The sequence below is a fragment of the Lepisma saccharinum genome, chromosome 7 (assembly GCF_977018435.1).
Source record: "Lepisma saccharinum chromosome 7, izLepSacc3.1, whole genome shotgun sequence".
Taxonomy (NCBI): Eukaryota; Metazoa; Arthropoda; class Insecta; order Zygentoma; family Lepismatidae; genus Lepisma; species Lepisma saccharinum.
This window is the reverse complement of record NC_139235.1, coordinates 68439948-68451978: the sequence shown is the minus strand read 5'-3', so window position 1 is coordinate 68451978 and position 12031 is coordinate 68439948. Positions and strand designations below refer to the sequence as shown.

The 12031-nt window shown below is 40.9% G+C and overlaps 1 protein-coding gene across 6 annotated transcripts in view; it reads left to right on the top strand.

Annotated features, from left to right (window-relative positions):
• Window positions 1-12031, top strand: part of LOC145989899 (uncharacterized) — a 267058-nt gene that overhangs the window by 67695 nt on the left and 187332 nt on the right. Inside the window, exon 1 of one of the 6 annotated variants that reach the window (XM_083125389.1) lies at window positions 6296-6474. The exons of the other annotated variants lie outside the window; for them this stretch is intronic. The gene's annotated coding sequence lies outside the window, so the exon portion shown is untranslated. Of the gene's footprint in view, window positions 1-6295; window positions 6475-12031 lie in introns of those variants that run through there. 6 annotated transcript variants of the gene reach the window in all.

Sequence of the window (12031 nt, the reverse complement as noted above, 5' to 3'; positions counted from 1 at the left end):
TTAAATTCCTTTAAAGAAATTATTTATAGAATAATGTACATAAGTAATTTGCAGATATCAGAGTCACTTTTGGTGAAAGGACATTAATCTCGGAAACATTCAATGGTGTTTGTTAGACTTAGGCTCTAAGATATTGTAACATTTTGAGAAAGCAAGGGAACAAAATATATGTACTGATGGGGTAAAGCTCGCACGAAAGGAAACTGTAAACACATTTAAATTTATCTTGATTTAAAATTCAATATTTTTATGGCAAAAGAAGCAAATATTTTGTGTAAAATAATATACAAAATACTAATCATGTTAAACCGTAAATAGTGTCATTATCATTATGCTGTAAATAAACATGGCAGCTGATATTTAGCAAACTATAATTTAAAAAATTGCCAAAGTTCAGTTACAAAGACTAGAAAAAATATTTAATCATAATGTTTTATTTTCACTGGAAAAAGGTTACTGAAATAATTATAGTTTCATTGACACACTCAAACTTTTCCAAAGTAGGTTCATATATGCAATATCAGAAACAGAAAAAAATTTATTTACATGTAATTTTTATTTGCTTTAATCAAAAATTAATTTTAAAAAAGTATTTATACAAAAGTATACCTACAGTACAGATACTGTGCCGAAAAACACGCAATTTTGAGCGCTTTTTTTAAAATAAAAAAGTAGATTTTAATAAAACAAAATCATCAAAAATGATTTTAAAATATAAAAATCATAAGTTTTATCCACCCTGGACACACCATAAGGTGTTTACCAGCAATACCATAAGGTCTGAAAACTTTTAAGCTAAACATGACCGATTACAAGAAGACGTTGGTGATCCAAGTAAGATTAATTTATATCGCTAGTGCCAAGGTGAGGGAATTAATATCTGAATGGCGTAAGTATCTTCTCCATCCCTCTTGGACGGCGCCGGCGGAGCTTTTTTTTAAAAAACAGAAAAAAAAACTGTCAAATTGAGAAGCCATTTATCGTCCTCGAGGAAGAGGAATGCGGATGAAGTCCTGTCGCGAAATGATATTGATTGAGTGCAAACAAGTCCACTTAAAATTCATTCGCTTCCGATATCAAGAACCTCGCAGCATCGGTTCTCATTAGTGTTGGGAGGGGTGAGCTGTCTTGCTAGTCGTGGATTGACATTCTGGGGGCGTGTCGTGATGTGCTGGAAGTAGAAGGAAACGAGGGTATCAGTCGTTGGTTGTGGAAGTTGGAAACTTAATTATTAGCTTAATTGATTTTTATCGTGTTACAACTCAGGAACTGATCTTATTCCAACAAGTTGGTTATAAATGTGTAACTGAATACTGTTGTGTATTCAAGACATGCAGATCAAATTTCAGGTGTTGAGTTTACTTCAATAGATATGACTTCGCTTTTTTGCAACTTTTGGCTAATCGCTGAGGATGATATGATGAAATTGATGAAGGGACACTCGCAAACAACACCCATGCCGGAATTCGATCACGGGACCCATTGCGCTGTGCTAACCACTCCGCCACAGAGGTTGGCACGACACTGGAGGAGATTGCACAAGTAAGTTTACATTCTATATATGAGAGCAAAACACAATCTCTTACTAGATGCATATTTCCGTTTTCAAGGTCTTATGAACCGTACAGTCCATGTACACTATTCAAATTGCAACGTCACACACGACAAATACTGCCCGGAACGTAGGCTAACGAGACTCTGGTGCCTGGTACAGTAGCGAGCATTTCTGGTTGTGACGATTTTGTTGAAGGTCAGTTGTATCTTCAAATTCCAGAAGTGTAGCACTTCTAGATGGTGCTGTGTAATGTTTAGTATTTTCTTCCTACTCGTTATCATAAGGATGTATTGTTTGTTCCTGAGGTTTTTGGGAGAGGGGGTAATGTAGTATCTTCGTAGAAAGGCGTTGTTATGATCTAGAGCCATTCTGACTTGGCACTGATTTCACAGTATCCTCTTCTTAGTAAAATACACTTCAATGACGCATGTTTGGTTTAAAGATATTACTAACATTGAAGCCTTAACACGTGGTTTATGTTCACTGTTTGTAGGAACAAACGTTGATTAAAGGGTTTATTGAACATTAATGTTTTCACACCCTGTGCATTGCCGGGTAGACACACAGCCCTCCCCCCTCTTTTTGCCTTATTAATACAAATAAGCAGGTGCTCGGTGCTCAAGAAGTGAACAAGGTTATAAGATTAGCACTATACTTCAGAAGATTTGACCTGGTACACTTCCCGCCACTAGCTGGTGATCTGCCGTCTGCTGGAAGACGTCTATCAGCATCTTTCAGGAACCTTTCAAGCAATATCCCTGCCTGGAGTGGCTCTGGGGTTCACCCAGACTAATAAGTGGATGTCTGGAGGGTGGTAAGAGCGACCGGAGCGCGATGCTGATCGCAGCATCTTCACAAATAGTCGAGATCACCCCTTCCCCTCCAATATACTTCTATGGGATTTTGGAAAATTCGTTATACACGGTGTTCAGAGAATGATTGATCGTTTTGTAAGGCCATATGTTCACAAATAGTGAACAAAAATACATGATACTACAAAGATTTGAAAGAAGAATATTTGCCATTTCACAGACGGTAACGCGTCTGACTACCATGCTAAAGGTCCCGGGTTCGATCCCCGGCCGGTTCAAATCCGGGAACTTTTCTAACGATGGAAGCGGCCCCGGCGCCCACCCAGCGTCGAATAACATGGGTACCCGGGGGAAACCCTGGGGGGTAAAGGCGGTCAGGGGCGTGATGCTGATCACATCACCCCCACTCATGACCGGATCAAGAAAGTGTGGGGCGTTACCCCCACACCCCCTATACGCCTTCATGGCGTGGTGCTATGCACAGGGGAGCACTTTACCTTTACCTTACAGAGACCTTTAATACATTTGATGTGCACCCCCATGTGTGGCAGGACAGGTGTCCAAGCGGTACTTCCACTCTCGACACATCTTCTCAAGCATGTCTTGTGTGACGTTTCCTATGGGACTCGGTGTGTGATTTCTGCCTGTGGGGTTTCATCAAGACAATGTTTACGTTCCTCCACTTTCACAGACACTGCCAGAATTGCGATGTGAATCAACATCGCCATCTGCAACGTCACAGAAGACATGTTTGAGAATGGGCGAAGTACTGCTTGGACACCTGTCCTGCCGCACATTGTGTGAACATAGAATGCATTTACGGTCTGTGTGAAACTGCAAATATTCCTGTTTCAAGTGATTTTACTAAAATGTAATTCTGTTCACTGTTGGTGAAAATATCGCCTTACAAAATCGACCAATAATTTCTGAACACCACGTACTCTCCTATCGGTATTAAAGCACTTGAAAGGAGCATTCGTACGATAGCGTTAAGTATCATTCGTACAAAAGGGGGCTGAGAAGGGGAAAGAGCAATTCCAGCGTTCGGTCTTTCAAGGTTTCAGCCTATGATGAATGGACTTTGCATGCAGGATTTATACTCCCCCTGACTCAGGCGGGGGAAGGGCAATAATGTAGATTTAAGGAGGCGAATTTACCCTCATAGCGTTGCACCAGCATTAGTTTTATGATGTTGAAAACATCCACGGGGAGCTTTCCAACAGAATTATCACGTGATCGCGACAATGGTTTATGTTTGCATGCAAGCATGTCTCGGTTTTGCACTTTCGAAAATATGAGTTTGTCGCGTTCGTGGGGTCCGTGATATCTGCATTGAAACACCAGACGGGTGGTGCGTCTTTCATCCCCCTATTGCCTCGGTTGACCTGAAGATTGAATTGAAATACAGGGTATACACAAACAGGGTTTCTACCAGTCAAAAAGTCATTAAAGTCAAGGAAAAGTAAATAAATCAATGGGTAGGTCATGAAAATCAAGAAGTCAAGAAATTTTACTTGTGGTCAAGAATTTTTGCTATCACAATAATTGATTGATTGATTTGGTGTATTTTATTTCGCTTTTCTGTCTTATTCTTAATTTAAAATTGTGTTGAGTTGTAGTAAAGATTTGTTCACCTTTGTTTCTTAAGAATTACATTCTTGTGTGTGTGAAGTTTTGTAAAATATTAAATAAGATAATGTGGTAAAAACCCAAGATTTAAGAACAGGTTAACGAATTCTTGCATAAAGCAAGTCTAATTCTCTTGTTGAAGTACAGCTTCAGTTTTCATCTTAACCGGCCTTTTGGTAGGGTTTTTTAATTAAATAAGAAATATATTTTATTTGTTACTAATTTCCAACTTTATCTAAGTATGGGTCTATTAAATAAATAACTTGAAGAAGTTATGAAAAAGTAAATAATTTTGGATGTTATTTTTGACAGAAAACAAGTTCATATTTATGGTTGTAATTGGGTTACATGAATTCTGTTTGTTACTTCTATTTTTGTTTTTATCTGTTCGATTAACAAAAACGGTGTCGCGAAAGTTCCGCTCAGTGAAATATCCGCTAACACTTCCAAGAACCATTAATGACCCTCCCCCATCCTAAAGAAAATCAATCATTATTTTCTTGATAGAAAGCTTTGTCATATCATCGGTTTATCGAGTTTACTGCAGCTTTTGTAAGAATGATATCTCTCTGAGACACGATCTAATGTTGCCTGTTTCTTCATACCTCTTCACTGTGTTCTCGATTCTTGCACCCAATTCCTGTAAGTGAGGGGGGAAATGTAAAGTACTAGCGCACGTGATGTAAACTCTTCTCTACTTCGAGGCGCGCTTCATCCGGGGCTCCACATGAATGTTCAGTGACACTTAACACTTCACTGTCCCGTGACACCTCTTCGATTGCTGCCGGAGACATCGCCAAGTGGTAATGCTGTATACTGCCGCTACGCGTAGCCTTCATAGTGCGCGAGGCTTGCTTTTAGTAGTTGTAAGAATCTCCATAGTGCACCACACAAAAGTTACACCTGAAATAAAATTAAATAAATAGTTGGTGGCGAAAGGGTGCATTGCTCTAAGCGGTAAGTCATACGCAGGTGCGCTTCTTTCTTCCAGGAAGCTGAGCGCAAATTTCGCAACATTCCATTTGAGCGAAATTTTCACTGAGCGCATTTTTCATACAATCAACAAAAACAACTGGGGGACCCAGAAAAAAAAACTCCTCCACCCGGCCCCGGCGCCCACCCAGCGTCGAATAACATGGGTACCTGGGGGAAATCCTGGGGGGTAAAGGCGGTCAGGGGCGTGGTGCTAATCACATCACCCCCACTCACGACCGGATGAAGAAAGTGTGGGGCGTTACCCCCACACCCCCTATACGCCTTCATGGCGTGGTGCTAAGCACAGGGGAACACTTTACTTTACTTTTCCACCCGCATACTTTCAGGGGTATGCGCTTATGCTAGGTGACTTTATATACAAAACCAGAGCATCGGTTGCGTAAATTTATCGGTTCCCCCGTTTTGTACTTACTCTATTTGTTATTGCATAGTACAGTATAATTTAAAATAATACACATGTCATGTAGCACCGGTAACGAATCCTAGATTGAAGAATCTGGTACTGAATCGTAGATGATTAAAAAACGGGTACCGAATCGTAGATTGAAGAATCGGGCAACGAATCGTAGATTGAAGATTCGTTTACCGAAACGTAGAGTGAAGAAGCAGGTAACGAATCGTAGATTGAAGAACCGGGTACAGAATCGTAGGTTGAAGAATCGGGTACCGAATCCTAGATTGAAGAATCGGGTACTGAATCCCAGATTGAAGAATCAGATTACGAATCTTGGATCAAAAATCAGGTAAAGAACCCAAGATTTAAGAATAGGTTAACGAATTCTAGATTGAAGAATCGGCTAAAGAATCCTAGATCAAAGAATCGGGCAAAGAATCTTGCAAATAATCCTAGATTTTAGAATGGGTAAACGAATCCCAGATGGAAAAATCGGTTAAGGAAATCTAGATCAAAGAATCTGGCAACGAATACTAGATTGAAGAATCGGGTATCTAATCCTAGATTTGTGTGTGTACGAATTATATCTGGAAGGATTTAAATTCACCTGTAGCCAGTGTTTCTTAAGAATTCTCTCCCCCTCTGCGTCATTTCTCACCCTAGTTGTAGGCCCCGTAAAATCAAAACATTCTTCAATTCTATGTAGACAGAACGTTGTTATCGTGTGCCTGAGAGAGCGGACCATGGTTCTTAGTATCATGGAGCCGACTGACATTTCCGCCAACCTGCGTACAAGCTTGCAGGTTCGGCCGATAGATGTTGCCAGCATCGCTGCATCGATCGTCGGCAACGGGGCCGACCACACCCCCACACAGCTGCTTGTGTCGGAGAAGTCCCGGGGATCGAACTCGGTTCCTTGAGTGCTCGGGAAGATTTTCTCAGGCGTTACCAGAAAGGGCTTGTCATCGCTCTTGCAGCATCGACGTGTGTCGAGCGAATGTGAATGGTTTCGGTGAAAGTCGTCGACATGGAACTGACGTAACCTGTACTGCGAGTTCTGGCGCCGTCTTCAACTGGTAGCAGGAGCGGTAAGTCTGCAGCTAACACTTCCGTCGATTCTTTTTTCTGCTTGTCGAGCTCTGACGTCTTTCAGGAGGAAGTTCCGGCGAGGTGGGGGAAGGATGGGGCAAGGAATGTCCCAAATTGTGGAAGTTTATTTTCTCTTCAGCTGGTTATTGGAATTGACCTACTTTTACAAGTTGGTGTCCGCGCATGTTGTGCTTCTGGATATTTGTTCTTGTGGATTTGCTTATCTTCAGTGACAGTGCGACAGACCTTACAAGGATATGATCTTGCCAGTCAAATAAGTCTAATGTTTGACGAAACCGTTGTAGGTGAGTGCTCGCATTTGGGAGGTAGCAGCTTCAAATCTCGTGGCTGGTGAATTTAACGTTGTTTTACTCAGTCGTTTGAGGACAATGCTGCGATGGTACGTTCATTGAAGTCCATGGACGACCCCTCTCCCTCCCTCGTTCCATTCATTCCAACCCCTTATCTCGATTAACCTAGTGGCACAAATATGCAATGTTAATTAATCAACCCATGTTCAATCCGTTTCCTTTTGGTCTATCGCGCTGCGACGCCAAGGGTGTCGGGTTCGAATCCCGCTTGTGCTTGGTTGTTTGTGAATGTCCATTTCATCACTCATCCCCATCTTCGCAAATTAGCCAAGAGGCACAAAACGCGAAGTAAAATAAACTAAATCAATCAATCCTTTTGGTCTACCTAGAGCCAGAATAACGCTGTACGCATTGTGTGTTTTCATAAAGATGGTTTTATGCCCACATTTTGCAGTCAAATATTCTAATCGGGATTTGGACCTTCCTCTGTGTAATGTGACCTCCGAAAACCGAACCCTGGATTCCTTGACCGCAATGTCACAATGTTGCCCATTACTCTATTGTTGAGGCTCGAGATAACTTTCGTTGTGTTTCTGTTTGTACCTTCCCCAATGAGGGTACCGATACTCGATTAGAATGCACTGGAAACCATCCTCTCCTCCTGACAACTGCAGGCTTACGAGGCTGTGACACCTGGAATCACACTTACGACAATAGTCTGCAAGGTGTTCATTATTTTTGTAATTTAGTTGTTCTCTTATTTTTGCTTGCCTCTGTACATCATTAGCTTTTGTCATAACCACAGTACATTTTAGACCTCATGTGCATATTTAGCCTCTGGTTGTTGATGTGTAACGCTGTAAAGTTAGTGCCAAATAATGTAAATCCTATTCATTTCGAGAGTCGTATTATGTTCTCACATTAGTGATCGGTGCAAATAGCCCAAGTGCTTTTGGATTCCAGGTTCTAATCTTGTCCAAGGCATGGGTGTTCTTTGCGAGTGTCCCTTCATCATATCATCACTCACCCTCATCGTCGCGATTAAACACAAGTGATAAAGAAGACTTAAATTAACGTAATTCAATCAGTCAGTCAATAAAATCAAAGTGCTTTCGCAGTAGTATTCGAAATTAGCGGTCTCAAATCTCTATTTTTAGCGACTAGGCTCGGAACTTCTAGCAACTTGACAGCGGCTGTTTTCGACAGACAGCCGTTCCCAGAAAGTTTCCCATTCTTAGAACGATCCGAGACCCGTAAGAATAACCCTTACTTCGCATTACTAATGATTTGGTTTATTTTACTTCGGTCTTCTGCCACTTTTTGGCTAATCGCGAAGATGAGGATGAGTGATGATAAAGAAATTAATGAAGCGACACTCTCAAAGAACACCCATGCCCAGTCCTGTATTCGAACCCGGGATCCCAGTCGTCGTAGCGGGCTGTGCTAACCACCCCGCCACGGACCCGAGAAGTCATCCTAACGCGGCTCCGAATCGGACACAGCTGTCTCACACATTGTCATTTGATGCAAGGACTGGACCCTCCGCTGTGCCGTACTTGCAACGTTGTTTTAATTTTAATTACCTTAGTCAGGGTTTTACACGTCCCAACAATTTGTCATCTATGTTGGGAGACAATGACAGTGTTTTAGCCAATGTTTTTTACTTTTTGAGAAGATCAGGTCTTTTCCTCTGTGTCTGAGGTAGTTTTTAAACTACCCTTACCTTTTTTTAATGTGCAACTTGCATTTTTAACCTCTCACGGCCTTTTTACGCCCCTTATTGAAATTTGAGGTAAGAGTATATACTGTACGAGGGGAGAGTGAAACGTTTGAGCATCACAGGGAAGGGGTGGTTGAGCTACAGTTTCTTATTATGATTTAGCTACATAATCACATAATCTCTATAATCACCCCCCAGATCAATGCACTTATACATTCTGTGCTGCAATTTGTTTACAGTCATCTGGTAGAATGATTTGTACTGAGTCTCACACCACTGATTGACCGCCTTCGTCCGTGTGGAAGTGACGTCCTCGAAGTGAATTCTTCATAGCAGGGAAAAGATGAAACTCTGACGGGGCCAGGTTGGGGGAATAGGGTGGATGGGGAAGTGCGGTGAAGCCACACTCGAACAATGCAGCCTGTGCAGTGAGTCCTTGCCGACAGAGGTATCGAATCACGGCCCTGTCGGCCACTCTTTTCTCTGACACTTCATTCATTTTCAACCTCCCAAAGAAATACAAGAAAACGTGAATTTCATGAACGTTCTCACAGTGTATCCTAAAACTCGAACCTTACATCATCCAAAATTTTAACTACCTAGCATCACTCCTTCCATGCGAGGCTCAAGACTTTTCACTCTCCCCTCGTATGTACTGAAGGGTGCAAGATGACTACATGTTCCAAAGCACCCAAAAAATGTTAAATCTATCAATCGCATTACTAAGCTACGAAGCGTATACTTCCTCCTCCCCCACGCAGCAATCGTTTCTGGTTATATTAACCCAGCACAAAATACATCCTGTATACAACAACCAATAAAGCAATTGAGTTCAGTAGGAGAATAGGAGATGCGGTATTCATACGCCGTTGACATTGACAATAATTCGTCCAGTTGATAATATAATGGAGAGGCCGGCCTGCCTCCCGGTGGAGCAATTTCTGCATTCACGCGTATTCTCTCGCAAATTGTTCGGATCGTTCATTGTTCATTCGTTTCAATCATGCGTACTTACGCATTCAGCTGCCTCATTGTTACCTTTCCCTAGTTTCAGCCTGCATCGAGAACCTGTGCCGTGCTTTGGTAATTAATCGCTTTGCTAAATTGATTGCAGCAAGACGAGGCCCAATGTCTGGCAAGATAACAGTATGTCTGTTGACCTGGAGAGTAAGGCTCCACGAAACTCGTAAGGGGGGGATGGGAGGGTCGAACAGGTCCGTAGACCCCCTGGGAATTGCCACCGTCCATTTCAAGTTACAAAAATGTATTTAAATAATGAACATACAACAATATACATACTCGTACATATAGTCATACACACAAACATATATATACATAATATAATAAATTTTATTTTTACAGGATCCCCTATTTTATTTCTATAGATTTTATAGGATTTTTGACAGCATTCATAAATAAATTATTTTTATTGTTAATAACAGAAAAAGGTTCAGTTAGGTAGTATTCTAACAGGATAATAAAAAAACTGCGTTAAAACGAAAAAAATTGACATAAAAAAACACAGGAACCAGGTTATGTTGTCATATTCTACAGCTTAAACCAAATATTAAAGTTTTCAATATTTCAGAAATTTAATTTTTGTGTGAGATCAAACAACATTAACATCATGACTAAAATTTCCCCATAACTTTCAAAGGTTCTTGAACGAAATATGTTAAAGTTAATAACAAATATAGAATAACCATCAATTTCAGAACACTAACTGTATGAAATGTAAGAATATAATGAGAATCAGTTGTGCTGGGTGGATATTCACTCATCTGTGGAAACATCTCGAAAATAAAACAATAATAATGCATTTGGAATAACATTTTTTTATTAGTTTATAAAAGTTATTATTTTATAATATTAAAATAAACTGATGATAATAATATATTTTTTATTATTATTTGTACTATTCAAGTTACGTATTTAAATTGCCTGAGCCCCTCCTACAAAAATTTTGCCCATGCTAAGGATTGCGATTTTTCTTTTAGGAGTCAGTCCTGTATTTACAGTGACGGATTGACGGCTTATTCTTATTGGGGCTACCTTTATTCTAGCCATCACACACTTCCTGGTGTTAGATTTCTCTAGAGATGATGGTGTTTATTTAATTTTAGCTGTACCCCCATCAGCCCCCCTTCCTCCCCGTCTGCGTACGCCAGTGAATTGGACCTATGTGAAAATTTTTGGAGCGTACTGAGGAAATTTGGAGGAGTGTGCGGATTAATCTGGTTATAAATCAACCTCTTCTGGGAACGGCAATGAGAAGTCCTTGAATTCCGGAAATTATAGACATGAATTGTAAGTGAAATTCTTTAGTAAACATGTTAAAATCGTGACACCGAAAAGTCGTCCTCGGCCCTTAAACATTCGTAGATAACACTTATCAGGACTTGTTTACGAGGCCAGCTGAAAATGTTGTCCACAAGAGCTCGGTTATCTTTCAGACTTGGGTGGTTTCAGCCAGTAAATGTATTAGTTAGGAAAGCTTCAAATCCAGTGTATCCCCGTGGAAAAGTGTTTTAAAATCGTGCTTCAAGCATATCATCAGCATATTGACTGTCTGGTCGCCAGAAGTGAATACATAAGCACATAGTAAAATATTCCAGTCATATTTCTGAATCTTCAACGTATCTTTTTCTCGAACGGTCAAAATTATCTTTCGCTTGTTTGGTAACACCAGGGTTCAGAAGGACAAGTTTCGGGCATTTGAAGGGGTTCGGGACAATTCCGCTCCAAACATTTACGCGCAAGCAAAGAATACGGTCCTTTGCGCGCAGGGATGGGAGGAAAGGTTTTACTCTCCACGTCCTGGTTATGTTTTCCCTCACGGACACTTGCTATCATTTTGCAAGAGACCCTCCTTGATCGGCTATGCCGTTTCCTGGAAACACCACGAGGAGGTTTTTTTTTCTATGGTTTCCCATTTTTTATTTCTTTTTACTTTGTACAAGTTTACATTCGGAATATGTCGTGCATTGATTTGCCCGACCCTGTGGCCGAGTGGTTAGCACATCGCGCTGCGACGCCAAGGGTCCCGGGTTCGAATCCCGGTCGGGCTTGGTTGTTTGTGAATCTCCATTCATCAATTTCATCATTTCATCCTCATCCCCATCTTCTCAAATTAGCCAAGAGGCACAAGACGCGAAGTAAAATAAAATAAATCAAATCAAATAAAAAAAATCAAATCGTGCATTGATTTTTTCCATTTTGAAATCAAATTGTCAGTATTTTAAGTGTAGTTCAATTTATGAATATACGTATATTCCAAATACTTCGGACACGTCTTTAAATTTCAGTTTTCCGGAAGTTTTCAAGGCGGGTGTTCTCACGTAACTCGTAACTCTTGTACACACACCTTAAAGGTAGTGTGTACAAGAACAAACCACGCACCATCGACGAGTTACGTCAGAACATCCGTCGTGAAATCCAGGCAGTCACGCCGAATACTCTGGCAGCAACATTCACGAACATGCAGCGCCGTGTTGAACTGTGTATACAGGTGGGGGAGGTCACTTC